This window comes from Anguilla anguilla, chromosome 1, assembly GCF_013347855.1.
Source record: "Anguilla anguilla isolate fAngAng1 chromosome 1, fAngAng1.pri, whole genome shotgun sequence".
Taxonomy (NCBI): domain Eukaryota; kingdom Metazoa; phylum Chordata; class Actinopteri; order Anguilliformes; family Anguillidae; genus Anguilla; species Anguilla anguilla.
The window spans coordinates 10,194,560-10,213,461 of record NC_049201.1 but is presented as its reverse complement, the minus strand read 5'-3'; the positions used below and the strand labels follow the sequence as shown (position 1 = coordinate 10,213,461).

At 38.8% G+C, this 18,902-nt stretch overlaps 1 long non-coding RNA gene across 4 annotated transcripts in view; it reads left to right on the top strand.

Annotated features, from left to right (window-relative positions):
* Window positions 1-18,902, top strand: part of LOC118222745 — a 95,750-nt gene that overhangs the window by 3,688 nt on the left and 73,160 nt on the right. For all 4 annotated transcript variants that reach the window (XR_004764319.1, XR_004764323.1, XR_004764325.1 and 1 more), the window contains one exon: window positions 16,772-16,871. This is a non-coding gene — a long non-coding RNA (uncharacterized LOC118222745). The remainder of the gene's footprint in view (window positions 1-16,771; window positions 16,872-18,902) is intronic.

Sequence of the window (18,902 nt, the reverse complement as noted above, 5' to 3'; positions counted from 1 at the left end):
ATTGGACTTGAAGAACTGCTGGTCAGCACCATAGTGTTCTAGGAAAAGTTCTAGGAGAGTATTGAGTTATACCAAGTGTGCAGAATGGTATGGATCAGCTTTTGTTTTCCCAGAGTCAGGTAAAGTTCTGGACTGGAATGTGTGAAAGTAGGGCTGGTAGGGATCATGGTTTGTGAAGCAGTGTGTGCAATGATGTGTACATTATACAGTGAAAGGGTGAGATCAGGTTTTGTGAAGCAGTGTGAGTTAATCGATATTGAAGGGTGGGACTGGGAATTGTGAAGCAGTGTGGTTTAATCAGTATTGAACGGTGGGATCGGGGTATGTGAAGCAGTGTGCTTTAATATGTATTAACGGTTGTGATCAGGGTATTTGAAGCAGCGTGGTTTAATATGTATTAAAGGTTGGGATCGGGGTATGTGTAGCAGCATGGTTTAATATGTATTAAAGGTTGGGGTCGGGGTATGTGAAGCAGTGTGCTTTAGTATGTATTCAAAGGATGAGGCTGTGGTTTGTGAATCACTGTGCTTTAATATGTATTAAAGGTTGGGATCGGGGTTTGTGAATCACTGTGCTTTAATATGTATTAAAGGTTGGGATCGGGGTTTGTGAATCACTGTGCTTTAACGTGTATTAAAGGTTGGGATCGGGGTTTGTGAATCACTGTGCTTTAATATGTATTAAAGGTTGGGATCGGGGTTTGTGAAGCAGCGTGACTTAATCGGTTTTAAAGGGTGGGATCCCAGGCTGTGAAGTGAAGTGCCTTAACGCACTGTGTAAACAAGGCAGCAATACATATTGTGCTGTTAACCAGCTGTGAAGCCTACACACAGTGGGAGATGAATTTACAAAGGATCTCTCCCTCTGATACTGGAGAGAGGCTACACTGATCTCTGTTCCAGTGCTCTCAGCACTCCATTGTAGTTCTAAGTACTACAATACTAATGGCATTTCTTTCCTTTCTTGCCCTGCGTAGATTTGCATTTTATTTTTGGCTCATAACTACCGTGGCTACTATCCCTGTGTAGAGAGAAGTGCATATGCAGTGCAATTAAGCAGTAAATGAAAATGATTTTCAAGTGATATATAATGACAGAAATGTGTGAAGAAACATAAAGAAAGAGCTTTATGAATAATTCATCATGTTCAGATATGAACTCACGGTATCTTCCTTCCTTTAGTTTATCTACAGGTAAAAGATTTGTATGTGGACAGTACAGTGTATGTGCATTTTGTGCAGTCTGGTTCATACACAAGATTCTAGTTTATTTGTCATTGAATATATTTAGCCTGTCTAAAGTAGATTTTTTTAAAAATTGAAAATATGTATTAGTGTATTTCTTTTTTTTTTTTGTCTGGTCATTTGTGTGTGCGTTATTGAATTTTTTATTTGATTGGATGCATAGGCATCTGGTTAACGCTATAAAATTTGATTGTATGCATAAGCATCTGGTTAACGCTATAAAATGTGTGTTTTTAAGAGAACTCTATAAATTCCCCAGGTCATGTCTGGGTTCTGCTTCACAACTGTATCATTTTATGTGGAGAGAGGCTATTGTCTAAGGGATGTACATACAGTAGGGAAACAGCAGTGGACCCAGCCATGTTTCAGATGGGCTTGTGTGACACGTCCCTTATTTGCAGTTGATCACACAGTCCCCTCCTCCCCCATACATTTAACTATTCTCTCTCCCTTAATATTAATCACCTTGTAGTAAGAACGTATTATGACAAATGGCACGAACCAGTTTTGCTCTGGATTTTAAAAAAAGAAAAAGAAATGTACTGCAAGTGTCATAACTGTTTTACAGGACAGAACGATTTTCTGGGAGTCAGGGACTCCTGCCTTGAAAATCCGTATCTTATTGTGAAGCAGGTCATAACCAGGAAATGCCTGCACTGGTGTTAGCAGGGTATCAGATTCTTACTTTTGGAAACGTCTCACTAGGAGCATGGCTGCCCTGCAAATCCTGCATCCATATTTTACCAGGGGAAGACAAGACACATGTGTTTTGCCAAAGCTTTTAAAGCTGTTTCTTTCATTTATTTTATTAGCCTTTAATGAATGTAATTAGAAGGCAAGTAATTAAATGCAATTGTGCTCAGTATGTTTTCCCTGTTGTAAATTGCCCTAAACAACGTGCATGGTGCGAACAAATTTACGGGATTAATAGGGGATAGATAATGTTTTTGGATTGTATTTCACACTAAACGGCTGCACGGAGAAACAAAGACTGTGGCACAACCTCATTAATCTTAGTCAACTGGCAGCACTCGTGCGATTTGCATGACTGAGGCGGTGGCACATGATGCAGCTAGGCCGGGTTCTGGATCCCTCCTGCATCTCCTCCTGTTAGCATCGCGTCAATCACGGATAACCTGGTAATACCCTCTCCGTGAAAAGGACGGGGCTCCCCCACACACAGATCTCAGATTTCAGCTTAGCGCTAATTACGCCGCTGTAAACATGTTTTTTTCTCTCTTTTTATTAAACGTATATAATATTATGTTGCTGTGCTTTGTTCTTGTTTTTTTTTTTTTTTTTTTTTTTAATAAGCATAAATATCTATGGTTTTTTTTTTTAACATTTTGGAATAGTGTTACCACAGAGACTGCTGTGCATTCTAGTATCAGCCCAGAATGCAGCTAGCATTTAATGATATTCCAATGGTTTATAGGTGTTTCTTGTCATGTGTAAAGAACAGGGCAAATAATCTGTGAGAGAATTATATTGGCCATTGGATATTTTAAAAAATCAATAAAAATAAGTATGGCCTGTGCTGTTGGGCTGTAAGGGGGAAGGGGATGCCAGAGGAAATTCATTTTACCCAGTCTTGGAGTGCACTTATTTTTGAGTCCACATATTTTTTGTGGAAAATGGGAGGCAGCGTACTCCACCAGCACAAACAAGGTTAAGCTGAAAATAATTCAGAGTTCAGCAGCGATGCATTTAAGTTAAAACAGGATAAAAATGCACGGAGCCCGCAATGAACTCTAATTATTCAGTTATTAACTTTTAAAAGAACATTTTTAATGGCTTTTTAATTCCATAAATCTGTGTAATGTTTCAGTGAGAGGAGACCATTTACAAATGAGCAAACGCATTCAGTGGCTGAGCTGCCTTGCTTCTGTATCCACGGCGCACGCTGTTTTCCCCTCTCCATTCCCAATATCCTGGAGGCATTTTTCTCATTATCAAATATTGTTTGATGTCTTTGTTTCTTGATGATTAACCGTGGTCACCAAACATCGGCCCGGATTGTTTAAAATTTAATTTTCATCTCTGAAGTGCTCGGAGTGTGTCTGACTGGGCGACCCACATATTTTATGTATGCTATTTCTCATGCTAAAATGCAGGAGGATTCACGGCGTTCAAACTGCGAAGATTCTCTGAACAAGCCTGTCAGTTGTCCCAAATCATTATTATGCATGTGTATGTAAATATTGTGGAGCAGAATAATATATGACAATTTTGCTGAAAATTAAATATTGTAGCAAAAGTTACCTTTTGACTGACTTCAGCCCAGTGCAAATCTAAAATAATAGAAAATGTTTTCCTCTTATGAATAGCACATTATTTGTTATAGTAAACAAGGGCTTGTGATACTTAATTACGGAAATAATTAATTGCATTTAAGTATAGTACATGTCATGCCTTGTTGGTATTTAAATGTGCTCCCTAATCTCTAGCATTTCTGTTCTAGTTGTACATTTAAATGTACACATGGAATGACAAGCTGAAGAAGCAAGAGTTCTTTTTCTTTCTTTTCATTTTTTTTCTTCGAAAAGCAAGATAAGATTTATGGTCTTACTGATAATGCAAGCAAACAAATTGAGAAACAACACTGAAATAATGCTACAACGTCAAAATCGTATTGAGCCTGTGATATATCTCAGTATCTCGGTTCAATAGCAGCCATAGTATCTGTCTAATGACATTATCTTCTGAGGTTGGGAGGAAAGAAAAAAGGACAGAAATGAACAGCACCATTGTCTGAAGTCTTATTTAAACAAATGGTGTGAGTGAGGGGAGAGATGGCTTGGTGAATGAAAGGTTATACTTTGACCCGTGTGTTTGTATTGTCAATAACTGGAGAAGGCTGTCAAGAAAGAGGAAAGATAAAGGTCAATAACTATGACAAATATGTTTGTGTTTGTACACTCTTACTGATAGCACTGTCGTGTCACTGGCTCAATTTCACACCCCACAACAATAATAGAAATATTCCATTGGAAATACAAATACAGTTATTTAACTGACATATTTAAATGGAACCTATGTACATTTATAGCAACAAGAAAATGAACCAGACTGAAAATGTTTAATATTAATAGTTATTTAATACTATAAATTTTATGTACTTTATTTATTAATTTATTTTCTAATACATAGGATTGTTTAAATGAGTCCTTAGTCTAGGATGTAGCATGGATTATACATCTTACAAATCTCTACAAAGTGCCATTTTTTAGTCTGTCTTAAGCAAGAGCCATTTACTGTATTGTTCTATAATAGGAATCAAATATTATCAAATCTATCAACAATGTTATACCATTATGTTAATAATCTTTTAAAATAAAACAGTCATGATTACAGTTTTGTAAGACCAGGTAGTGCAGACAATAATTCTGCAGTCAGAGTTCATCACATGTCGTAATTATATGGCGCTTACATTTGTTCATTTTTATTAATGACCAGCAATGTATGCATTTCTTAGCCTGCTTTCTCTTCCGCGGTGAGGCAAACAGCCTTCCATGGTGCAAATCCGTAAGGCTTCATTTATCTATAATTGTATTATTAGTGTACAAGAGCCCCTGTTTTTCCTACCTTTTTAGTACATCTTTTGTGGTCTCGAGTGCCATAAATGTGCAATTAAAAGGCTTTACTAATTCATGAGAATCATTGCGAAACCAACACAGGGCATAACTGTGGACGTCAACCCTGCATATTGTTGTGGTTTAATTGCTGGTGTAGCAGGCATGTTTAGTGTATGTGCTCGGTTGCTATAGTGACACAGAAACACTGGGTCTTTCTTGACAGTTTTATCTACTGTTGAGGTAAAAGGAGGTGTTAACTCTCATGGTTAACCCAGATACCGGGGAACTTTCATTTTCAAAAACGTACAAAATTGATTTGAAAGAAAATGCCTTTTCTGGCACATTTATTTTTTTGTTTTTATTTATTTATTTTTACATTTTATTAAACAGAGAGGGGAATATGATATTTCATAATTCATCATATTTATTTATGTGTCCCTACAGCAAAAGAGGGACTGCTCTTGTTTTTCTTTTTTCTCTTGGTGTATTGCTTTCTGAAGATTTTTTTATGGGTGCATTAAAATAAATTACATTTATCTGTAAATCTGATGGGAAATACATTTTGGTTTGTATTACGCTAGCATCTTTTAAAAAGTGATAGGTGTATAAAGTTGTGCTTCAGAAATGACAGATCAACAATATTTCAATCACATTTACAATATAGCTTTTTCAGAGTACAGTATAGAAAGCGCAGAGAAGCCATTTTCAGAAGAATAGAGGACAGAGAAAAATGATCCCAGTTTGCAAAAGCTTATTTGGATATTGTTGTGATCAGGCAAATAACGTAAAGTATACTTTAACGGGATGTGTTAATTCCATTGGGGAAACTATTTTTTCTCCTTCTGTTTGTTGGCCATATTACTTGCGGTTTACATTTCATACGATTATGTTAATGTCAGGCTGTTTCTCTGCATTACGAGCAAATGCATTGTCAAGATCTTTTGTAAAGCAGTCAAGTAGCTATTTTGGAATTCTTTTATTATTTGAGAACGCAACAAAGAAAGTCTTTTGTTCGCAGTTGTGAAGCGCACAACTCTGGTTTGTGACTTACTGCTGTCCCCTAGTGGCCATTGCCTTTCTCTCTCTCTCTCTCTCTCTCTCTCCGTCAGCACGTTGGTTCACTGCTCCAGTTAACCTGGTTTTCTGTCTGCCTTCTCCATCTTATCATAGGCAAACATTTAAGCACTTATTTGTCATATTGTCTGTCAGAGGCCTCTAAAGTTCCAATTATACATTTCTGTTTCCACTGTGTTTTCCTTTCAAGGGGAACTCTCGCAGTGTAAACAAAAACAGGAACGCCAATGTTTTGTCCTCATTGTGTGGCTTAACTCGTGTCAATAAGGCATTGTTCCCCAGAGTGCCACACCAAAAGCGCTCAGAGAATGTTATCAGACCTGTGGAATAGGGTGTGCTGATAATTGTGTAAAAATCTAAGTATAATTATTTGGGTAAAGTCAGACGAAAGTGTACAAAGATCAGCTTGGAGACCCACCCAGTGTTCACTCTGTCTTGTTGAACATTTCAGAAATGTATTTTTGAAAAACTATATTGATTGTAGCTATATATATATATATATATATATATATATATATATATATAAACTAAATTTTCTTTATGTTCCAATTATGCAAATAAATGAATGTAAATAAATCTCTGCTCATATTATGTATTTTAAGAACTAAAAAAAGAAAATCTTAACACTATGACGAGGCTGCACTTTGGGGTGTTTTACTGCTTTCTTAATTCTCAGAAGTGGATCACGTGCAGGTAAACAACAGCCTTTTTCTTTTCGTCTCCTGTTCTACTTGGTCACCGCTACGGTCTCTAATTGTTATGATTACCTGGGATTCGAGGAAATAAACGGAGTTAAAGGGCTAGTCTCCACTGACACGGTGGAGAGGAGAAGTCAAGCCCTTCATGTCAGATTACCAATTATATAGTGCACAGAGGACGAGACTGCAGTCTCTGACGTCCTGTGCCCCACAGGGACCCGCACAAATGAAAAAATAACACGTTTATTTATTAGGTCTTAATCTTCCTATCAATACTCATTCTCTGATTTCATTCTTAAGCTGCTATTCAGTGTCCTATTAGTATTTGCCTTTAAGGACTGTACTTTATGAAGCAAAAACAGTGTGTTCTTTTAGTAAATGTTCACCCTAAATGTAAGACAGCTCAGTCATAGCCATAATACAGCAGATTGAGCCATTGAAGATTAACTGTATTATTTTGGAGTGTATTTTTGGTTCTTTATTACTCATGTGAGAGTGTACCATATTTTCTTTGTGTAGAAACGCATTAAAAGTCACATTTGACTCCAAAAGTGGTTAGTTGTTAAAGGAGAGATGTATAGTTTCATTTTTGTTGGTAAAAGCAGATACTTAGCTTTTATAACCTTCACATGATATGGTGTATTTCTTTTTTGTTGTTGTTGTTTAGTAATACACTCTTTCAAGAACTTGAATATTTATTTTTAACCCACTTCTCCTGGGGTGAAAGTGGCACAGAGGATCTCGTTCTATAATCAGGGTGATTTATGAACTTATGAATACGCACACTTTGTGAACATTTCCCGCCCTGTGCGGAGTCGTGCCTACGTGACAGTCTGTTCGTCGAGCTGCGCTCGCCGCCTCACCTCCGAAAATCCAGAAACGCAAACGCGCAGCTCTGTAAAATCCCTTTTTATTGGAATGTTAAAAATCCCCGGGGGTGTTTGAGAGAGGTTTCAGCGGAGAGCCGTACCTGGGGAAAGTGTGGGACCGGCCAGCCCGGGCCTGCGTGTGCACACAAACACAGCAGTCATCGATACCAGGCCCTGCCCCGCGCGCCGAAACACCACAAATTTCACACAAATTAAGACACGCTTCACCCTCGCAACTGGAATAAGCCAGTTCAAAGAATCTTTTCATTTTCTCTTTCTGTTTTTTTTTTTTTTTTTGCTTGGAAACCTCCAGGGCATGGGCCGTTCTGTTGTTTGCACGTCTAAATCCTTGTCATTGCCCAGATATGTATTTTTTTTTTGAGAAGACGTATTACCAAAGTTGTGAATTTTAAAGATGATTATGCTTTTCAAAGTAGAAAAGGTAAAAAAAGTCATTTTTACTGAAGTGGGTTGAGCAGCTATGTTTGCACTTGTGTATAATTATTTTATTTGTGAGTTTAATCTCTGTACTTTACTCTAAAGTACAAAGTTTGACAAGTCTGACAGCCTGTTCTATTTATATTTTTATATATTTTGCCATATCTCTATACACATAAATAGCTGTTGCAAAATAATAAAGGGCATGCAATTTCTTGCAGGTCAGAATTACTCTTTAATCAGTATATATATATGTACTGTGGCTTAGGGTGTTCCTTAACAGACAGATTGCCATTGTTTAGAGGATTAACATCCTATTTCCATACACAAAGCTTACTTCTCTGTTGTGTTTGCGGGATCACTGTATGACAGAGTTCACCTGTAACCTCAGCGAGGCTGTTCAAAGCCGCAGTTAGCATTCAAGCCGAGGACTGGAATGCTAAATACATTCAGTAAACATTTGAGATGTTTTCTCTCTTTCTTCTGCCGCCTCTTTTTCCCCGAGAACTTTTGAAGTATCGCCTCATTGTTTCAGTGTATAATTTGGCGCTCGGGTTAAGTTGAATAAAATGCCACCCGCGTGACTGTTTGTCGCCGAGGCGTATATTTTTTTATATTTGTGTTTGCATTCGTTTGTGTTTCCTTCTCGCAGGTCTCCGGGGGGACTCCTTTCATCCGTGTTTAAAATGCAGTATCCTTGATCAAGAGGGTATTGCTTACTCTTACTGCGCCAGAACAGAGACAGTGCAAACACTTCCCTTAGCAGTGGACTTGAGCTTGACACGAGCCGAGTCCTGAACCCGCACAAATTACAATGCTGCGTTTCAGGAGGGAGCTGAGGAATACGGAATAAGCTCACCATTTACAGGTCTGCCCGTGATGTCAAATCCAGCGCCTCTCTGCCGCAACACGGAAGTCGCGGTTTTCTCCCCGCCATTTACAATGCTAATGCACCTTGTTAATCTTTACGGTTTAAGTGGCCGAGTTAATATTTTTTCGCTCCATTTTCATCAGGCACAGCTTTGTTGTTCTCAAAAATGCGCTTAATTTATTAGAACAACGGTCAGATTTATAACCGCGCTAGTTATAGAGAAGTATTACTGGGCCCTTGGGAGACCAAATTACTGTTTATGGTCGGCCTGAGAATGGCTAAACAGATGATTGAGCACCTGCCGGGGTCGGTTCTGTCTGGTCTGCTCCCCCTGTCTCCTTCCTCAGAACAACAGCACACTGGCCATCCGGAAAAATGTCAAAGAGTCAAAAATTGGCATCCTTAAACACTTATTAATACCTTTCTGTCCGCCTTTGATCTTTCAATATCAGAGATGAATGACGCTTTTTGACCGCTGCGCTCGGAAGTCGACCCGGTTCGGTTCAGTCGAAGCAAATGCGGTTCTTTTCTTGTTTCAGTTGAAGAAATAATAAAACACACACAATTATTCGGACATAGTTTCAGCAGGTGAAAAAAAGAAAGTGGAACAAACACAGTATGATTCACATTTGCAAATTTACTCAAGCGTTATTGCTGCCATTTTGGACATTTGGAACATTTTTCTTTTTTCACCTGTCAATTCTTTGTATAGTAGGTCTGTGATTGTGCCAGCTGCCATGTAGAGAGTGAACTGAAATCAAATATTGATACTGTAAAACAAAGCAAAAATGAGCAAAGTGGGTGTGTCTAGAAAACATCACCAGTTGAGCTTTCAATACAAATGCAAGGGTTACTAAGTTTCTTAGCTGTCTTAAAGTAAAACTATTAATTGTGTGCAAGACCCGTTAGATATCAGACCTGATTTTGTATTAGAAATAAACACATCCTGTTCACATTCATTCCGCCTTTTGTTGAGAATCTCGTAAAGATTCTCAGTCATAATATTAAGATGGTTTCTGCTAGTGGCTCTGTATGAAATATAATTAACATTACTTTTTAACAGGTAACATTTTGTGAAAGTTTCCCCAGATAGGTACTTTAGCTCTGAAATCTGCAAAACACATACACTTGAACCTATGCCCTGAACGTGAATTCTCTTGGTCAGTGGTATTTTCAATGTCTTTTCAAAATTCTTAGTGATTTGTTGAGACCCTTTTTTTGGTGTTACTTTTATGTTCATGAAATGTAAATTTCAGTTGAAATCTACTCTATATATTTATGGTTGACATACAATACAATTGTAAGCCCAAAATACAGTCATATTATCTTTGCAATTATTTGCTATTATTTATTTCAGTGAATTCAGTATTGTTTAACTGATAAGGAAATAATGTAAAATCATATATTTAACCACTTGACTAATGTCATCACAATGCTCAAAACAATGTTTGGTGAGAGAGCGATTTGATAAATGTATAATCCAATTCATCATGCCGGTTTGAAGATCCAAACCACCATTCTGTTCCTGAACCTATTATTTGATATCGGGCTTACGCAATGAGGAAAAGAAAACGCCCGCGATCTGAAAGCTCTTACGTGCAGACCAAAAAAACCCGACTGCTGCTGCCGCTTCGGACGGTTCCTGTGCATCAGCTTTCAAAGCTTTGAATTTGATTTATCTGCACAATGGGAAGTACATCTAAATTAGGGGACTCATAATTTATATTTCCTGTTGTAAACCAGTTCTAAAAAAAAGTCAAATAAATCTCCCTTGTCATTGTTTTTTTTTTCTTTCTCTTGACATTTAAGTTTTAAATCAAATATTTTCTGCGTCCTGCTTGTCTTCCTTCTCTTCGAATGAAGCGTGTGATATCGTCCTATACCATGCCTGCATACCATGACTGTTTCCTGCGTGATATTCCACCTGTAATTAAACGCCAGCCCCCCAAATAAACAAACACTAACAATACTGAGGTTTTTGTGGCTGATCTTAATCTTGGCAGTGCCTCATTTATCACTGTTCCTAACAAGGGAACTCGAATTGACGAGTCAGTCAAAGCTTCCCATGCAGCAATGTTGCACTCTGTTGGCTTGCTTTGTTAAACAAGATTACTGGTGGCTGGAGTTTGATCCTGTCTTTGCACAGAAAGAGGAGTGATCTTGGAGAAGGTGTGAAAAGCAGTAGAGGGAGGGGGTGAGGGTACTGGGAGGGTCAAAAGTTCCCGTTGCCTTATGGGATATGCATAGCATTAGTGTCATTTTTTTGGTTGGTGACGTTAATCAAAACCAACACCATAAAGTGTTAGTTGGTTAATTTGTGTGTTATTTTCGGTGTTATCATTAATTATGTGTTGGCGAGGAAAGTTGGGAACTAATGAGATGTCACAGGTAATTTACACCAATCAGACTCCCCAGGACATTAGGCAAACAAAAACTGTGGAGGATTGCCCCGCCACACGACGCATCAAAGGAGAGAGGTCCCTTACAAAACCACGCAAGCATTAAATTAACACAGGCTACTGACAGGGGATGGGGTCCTGGACTCCATCTTGCCTTCTTCATCTGGAGTTACTGCTTATTTACTCTCCTAACTAACTAACAACCCCGACAGAGACCCACGGGCTCTAAAATCTCATAATCCCCGCTGCTTATTTTCATAGATTATCCCTCCCTCCCAAACGGCAGCAGCGGCGGCGGCGGCGGGGGGATCCTGCTCGCTGGAGTTTTCCTCGGAAGTTAAAACAGGAGGAGAAACTGTGGATGTGCCCGGCTGACAGATAGATATACGGTTTCAGAGGAGCTGGCCTTGCTCCGAAGGACAGATTTCATGCTCTCCGCAGAAGCCCCCGGGTGGCTGAAACGGAGTCTGGATCCGGGCCGAAATCCAGGGGCGCCGGGAGATTTTTCAGCTCCGCGCTGATGATGTCATCGGGAATGCTGCTGAACTGTTTGACTGATTTACGAAATCAAAGCACCCTGCCTGCCAACTTCCTCCAACGGGGAATAGAAGGGTGTCTGTGTCTCCGCGAGTTGGCACCATCATGGAGGATTCTATGGGCGGGCCTTGGATTGCCGTGACGAGGGAATTGGTGCGGCGCGGAGCGCAAAAGCAGCACCTCAGCCTCGCGTCTGCTTATATCCAGGAAAGGGAATACGGCTTTGCGAGAGTCGGGCCGTGGGTTCTTTGTTCCCTGACGAGCCAAATAGATATCGTTCATAAGATGTTCGTCTCTCTCAGTGGTTACACATTTGGAAGCTCTGGAACTGATATTATCCTGAAGTTATTATTTGAGGGAAAACCTCTGTTTAAATAATTGTACAAGCCGAGACCAGCAAGGCGATTCTAATAATAGTGTGCGGTGACTTCCGTATCGTTTTAAAAATAATGACATTTTTATGGGTCAAATTCAGAACAGTATAATATAGCGGTGAACTGAGGTTTTCCTCTTCAGTCTTCTTGCACTGCAGTTGTTTTTTTTTTTTTTTTGGCTTTTAGATCCCCAAGAGTTAAAATAATACATACTGTAATTACAATTAAGCATTAAAATTACAGTGAGAAGCAGAAAAGCAAAAAGCAAAACACAAATAACAATAAATGATAAAAAACAAAAAATTATTCAAATTATTCTTATAATTCAAAATTAACAATCAGCCATAGACATGTCAAAGGTTAATACTACAACATCAGCCATAGTATCTACTTTATATACTTTGCTTTGTCGTCACATCATTAAAAATTCACGATAATGGAATTTACATGCTAACCTTGACTTTTTTTTTTCATACTCTAACTGCCAGTTCCACTCTAAAATGAGCTGGAATGCGAAGGCAGTGTTGCCTACCACCAATTCTGGCCTTGGTAACGCATGATTGTTTTGTTTTTTTTTTGTTTTTTTTAACTCTGCTTGTATCAAGTCTGTTGTTTTTTTTAGTGAAACTGAGACCATTTTGGATGCCAGCTCTTAATGAGAGTCGCATTTTGTAAATGGAATAAATGTGTTCTTTGTAAATATACGGGATGCCAACGACCACCCAAGTGCTCAGTGCCTGTCGGCGGAGTGGGGGAGGCATGGCAATGCCATCGTGCCATTTCAGGGACTGGCACTGAGTCACCTTTAAGCCCTGGGCACTTCAAACTCATAGCGCTAGACTAGGCGCGGTGATTCTTGGGAGCTAGCCTAATTAGCATTCCTTGCTGTAATGAAAATAAGCCAGTGCATACTGCTTTCTCATATTCACTCTGACTCTGGCCAAAGTAAGCATGAGGTAACACAGCTGAGCATATTTTCTTCATAACTGTCACAGGGTAGGGTAAATAAGTTTAAATATAAATGTGTCCTTACCTCACACACTTTTCAAATTCACTTGAAGTCAGTTTGACTGTAATTTCAGGTATTTAATTTCTAAAATAACAGTATGATTTAAAAGGCAAGTCCAAGCTTCTGCTTGTGTTTCTGTTTGAGCCTCTATGTGCAAGTCCGACAGATTTGCTTAGATAGATTTTTTTAAATTGTTGTTACTTTTTTCTTTCATACATTCCTTGACAGTGAATTCTGACTCTGTTACTTGTTTACTTGTCTTTTATGTGACTAGTTAAAAAAAATTATCCTTAAGTTGCATCTTCCTGTTCTCTGATTTGTGTGACGGTTAAACGGTCCTTGCCAATGGGCAACCAAGATTCTACAGGTACAGTTTGGGGAAATCATCTGAATAAAGTCCATTCACGGCAAACTGAGATGGCACACCTGGTAGAATATCTGAACCAAGTATTTTGTCCATAGCTTGATCTATCAATGGAAGTCTTTATTACTAAAACAAGAAAAATAGTTCACATTGATTAAAACTACCTTCTTGTGTCTGACATTGGCAGGATGGCAGCAAAAGGGCTTGTAACCCTCTGATACACTTGCCCACAAGCCAGTACAGTGGAGAGCTAGAACTTATCTGAGGAGATCTACACCTCTCTCTGATGATAACTCGTCACCTGTTGGCACCTGGCGAGTAGCTATGGGATGCGAGTCAGCAGTAAGCTAAGTGGCCGAAGTTGACTATGGCCCACACTGCCCCAGCAGGACGATACCAATCACGTCCCAGTTCTGCAACCTCTCAGTCATAGTCGACTAATGACATAACTTGGATGTCCGTAGCCTATCGATATATTTGCTGTCTGGCTCAGTCTGCACTCTGGAGTCTGGAGTTTGATATCCTTGTGATAACCCTAGTCATTTTTTATTTTTTATTGGAGATTACTATGAGATGCTGACCTAGTCTGCTGCCTTATTTAACACCCTGAAACCTTGCTTTTGACTGTGCCTCAATAAATTTGACACAAGAAGAGTTCACCTCTTACTTTAAGTAAACATCAGTATCAATCAGTTTTTGAATGAAACATCAAGTTCTATGAATAAATGAATGTACCCCAGGAACTCCAGTAATGTTTAATTAATGCTCACAAAATATTACTTAAATCTAAGGAAGATATGAATTCAGTGAGTCCCTTTTTGCTACACTTTAAATATTTTTACCATGCTTTGGCTGAAAGCATCTGCTAAATGAATAAATTGTAAATTGTACATATATGTTCAGCCTTCCCAATGTCCGCCTCTCCCTCCCCCCTCACTGCATACATACATATATAGCACATTTTCACTCCACATATAGCAAAACAATAGTGTATCTACACTTGTGGTCTTCAGTGGAGCAGAGAATTTCAATGGTGCCTGCTGTCAGGGGCCCCAAGACATGGAGTTTACCCGTAGAAACTCCCATTATTATGTGTAGCTTCAGCAGGCAGAAGCGCGCAGATATCTCGGCGTGAAAACAGCGTCTTCTCTCTTTCCTTTCACCGCCAAAATGTGAAATCCCACTGCGGGGAATAGCGGACATGGAGAGATACAGTAAATGGGACATTACAGATTCCTTTTGGTTTTGTTTCTAATCACGCTGAGCTAATATGTTACAGATGTTTAAATATACATGCTTTCCTTTCTTGTATTTATTTTTTCATTTTTTTGGTGAAAGTCAAACAGCTTGTTCAAGGGCAGCGCTCACTCAGTTTGTGCCTCCTTATCTCATTGGTCGGGTGTCCAGAGTGCTAGCAAGTATTCTACTTTGATTCATACTGTTAACAGTGCATATCTTCTCTCATCTCCTCAGTATGCAGCCGTGTATTCCTGGTAATATAAGACCCTAGGTGGAATGTGCTGGAGTTCATATGAATACTGCATAGAAAAGTAGTCTACTGTTAGGCAATATAGTTTTGTACAGTAGCAGAGATTAAAAGCTTGTATGGGTTTCCAAAAAAGCGCATAAATAACTTGGTCTAATAATAGCTTGTTCAGTCATGGAGACAGGAGGCTGTCAGCCTTGAAGAATGACCTCAGTGTATTGAAGATGACAATCTTTTTTCTCTCTGAGTGGGTATTGCATTTTGGAGATAACAGAGATATTGTAGAGGAATATGTTTGCATTTTTTTCGCCTTGCATTTGAGATTTATTGGAAAAATATATTTTGTTGTGCCATCAAACTACAACCTGGATAGTTAATAGTTACAATGAACAAATTAAAACGAAAACAGTTTAAGATATACTACTGTATATATATATATTTGTGTGTGTGTGTGTGTGTTTGTGTATAAGAATAATAAGCACATCTTGACCAAAGCTTTGCTAAGCTTCAATAACTGAAAAGGGTATTCGAGTGATGCATCCGTTTTCTGCAATGTCAATATGGAATGTCAAACTCACGCTAAGAGGGCTTTAGCTACATTGTATGCCTAAGTTTAGAATGCTGATAAATACTAGAGATCAAAGGCAGGAAATGAAAGGAAATGATGCTGGCACATGCAAAGACAAACATTTTTTAATGCCGAGCGGCCACCCTGTTTCAGCACTAATGGGAGGAGAGAAAATGGCTGTTTTACCGCTGTCAGCATATTGTTGTTTTAACACAGACAGTTGCTGCAGACCTATAATTCTGTGCCATTAAAAGTGCAGAGAGGTGGGCCCAAAGGAATGTGCTTCACGCCGCATCGACCGATCCCCGTCTGTTCCTTTGCCTAATTCCCATCATTTTTTTTTTCTCAGGAAACTTTTGGCATCAGTTGAAAGCATAACAACTGGTTGCAGCACTAAAATGATCATAAAGTCAATCATGTGGCTGGAATTACTGAGCAATTTAGTCAGCTGGTCTTTATTTCGCTACGATGCGTGGAGTGTTTTTTTTTTTTTTCCCCCAGTGTTGTGAATATACTCCTGACATGTAAGGTGGATGTCCAGAATTAGCGGCTGGCTGCCCAAATCATGCTCTGCTTGCCAGCACTCCACCAGGAAGTGAGTAGTGCTGTGTGTTTCGTACCATGAGTCACTGCTGCAACCCTTCTTTATGGAGGGATAAGTCCATTTTAACGTAGCCTATATTTTCATTTGACATGATTTGTTCATGTTTTTTCGCACATTCAGATGAAAATTACTTATAAAATGTGGATATACAATATCAGGAGAGGGGAGTATGTCCTGAACATGGGGTTGCAGGCTTGAATCTCAGGTTAGATGTGTTTAGGTTCAGCAGAGAACTGTGTAATGGTAGCAATGTAGCAGGACCTGGTTCAAATTATTCCAGCAAAGAATTCAACAAAGTGAAGGCGGTTTTGGGTCTTTTTCATTTATCAGTTAGATGGGGCCTAGCTGAATGGCTTACATAAAGTTCATTAAATGTGTGCCTAATTTTTACAGTGTTACTGATAACACGTGCAAAGGCCACAGCTGTGTTTTAATTTTAACAGAAATAAGATCATCCCAAAATACATGTTGTCATGTTTATTTACTTACTTATTCTGTTAAGCTTTCCTTTCTTATTCATTTAACTATGGAAGATGGTTTGGTAGCACTGAAATTGCTATGTTCACTTTAATTGGACTGAGTAATTTATTTTAGCCGTGCATTTCAATGGTATGACATTTCTTTCACTGTAAATGTGTTTGCTGTTCACATTCCACCAATAGGGGCCCAGGAGAGTGAGACTATGGAGGACGGCAAATGCCAGGCGACCAGTGCCCATGGATTGCAGGGTTCACGCAGAGCTGTAGGGACAGATGAAGGAAGGTAGGTGCAGCACCCTTCAGTGCCCAGCAGAACAGCACCAGGGACTTGAATTTGATTGGCTAGTCTAGCCACGGAGGCCTGGTGGCACAGGAAGTATTCCAAGCAAGATGTTACACAGGCCTGAACAGGGAAGAGAACATGCTGCGTGCTGTGTATGTTTAGAGATCATTTCATCAATAGGATCACAGAGACTTTTTTTTACAGAGGGAGAAGCGGTTGATTCATCTATTAAAAAGGTCTGGGAAAAGCAAGGACTTTTTTATAAGTTTAAGTGCAAGATTATCATGATTTGATGCTTTTAATTTAGGTAAGGATTACTTCTAAAGATGAGGTGATGTTGATCGCAGTCATTAGCATAGCAGTATAAAGAAAAAGAGCATTTCCTCCAGCCCAAGAGTTTGTAGACTTTGCATTTATGAGTATTCCCACGTATACAGAATAAGTATGCTGCTGAGGTTGGTGTCAAGCATGCATAACAATAAGATTTATATCAAGCTCATTAGCATACAAGAATAATATCTCGCTTGTATGGTTCCCCGGAGTTCTGGCTAAATTCCCAACCTGGCTTTCACAATCTGGCCATCTAATCATCCCCCTGATTAATTGATTTAATAATCCCTCCCTCTCCACCTCAGCTCATGTATGGTGTGTATTCTGGGGGAAAAATGGCTGCCGTGCATCACCCAGGTGGGTGCTGCATATTGGTGGTGGTTCAGGAGATGACCTCCCCTCTCTCTGTAAATAGTTTGAGATCTTGGTAGAAATTGTTGTATATATTTATATATCCAGGGTAGCTAGTATTTTTTTTGGTGTTAACTTTTTGGTAGCAAGCTCATTAGTGAACATTTTTTCTGGAGATGGACACTACTTAAAATTTAAGGCATTTGCCTAAAAATTGCCTCATTCATTTAATGTATTCATACTTGTCCTGTCTATCCTCTAAATTAATTTACATGTAGGTGTTTTTCCTTTTAACATGAATCTTTTACTTTCATTTTTACATCACATAGGTTTATATATTAATAATTTTGTAATGTGAGCATGTCTCCAAATGTAATACTTTATTGGAGTGCTTCTAACCTTGTGCAATACTGCATAACAAAACAAATAAAGAGAAAATGAATGTGATAGTGTGAAACTATAAATATTAACATGCAAATAATAGTGTCTTACTTGGCTGCTCTATATGCAGAGATACAGAGAAGCTGTGTGGCAAAGAGAAAATAAGAACAGATAAGTGATGTCATCCGATCTGTTACAATGACCAAAAAAGCAGTTTTTTTTCAGATAACTTTTTCAAAATTAAATCAGGCTCTATTTAAGCTATTTTTCATGTGTAGCTATTATTACAAATATTTAGAAAAAGCTTCCTTATTCTGAAAAAAAACATTGAGAGATTTAGTGAAACGAGGCACAGGAACAGAACACAGTGATTTGAGTCAAGAATTGTCTAAGGACAAAAGCACGCGTCCATTCAACGCATATCAAATAATACTTCTCTGTCTTAAACGCTTGATATGGTATCACTTCTACCAACACTGTTTTCGTGAAACAAATCCCATGACACCTGGTTAATATTTAAAGCAGTATGTAAATAATGTAAAATCCCTTTAGTAGCTTTCCTTTCTGCACTGATAGAAAAGACAGTATTTCCATACAAGGTGTTGTTTATCTGTTTATCGTGACCAAATGCAATTCATGTTGTTCCACCTTGGCACTTACAAATGAAAAGATCACGATTATTGCATTCTTCACGTTTACACAAAGCCAGGCGTTGCACGGGTAACCTAGTAACCCTCAATATATATATTTTTTATCTCCCCATTTAATATGCTGCATTAAATGTGTCATGGTTAAAATGGTTGCTTCAAACCATGTTCAGACTGTTCCGTTTTTTTTCCTTCTCTTCGTCCGTATCATCCCAAGTTGTCAGAAGGCCCCTATGAGGGTTTTTTTTTTGGCGAAAAGATACCAAGATGTTAAAAACATGTGCCGTCCCTGGTGGGTACGTGAGCAGACAGCTCGGTGCGG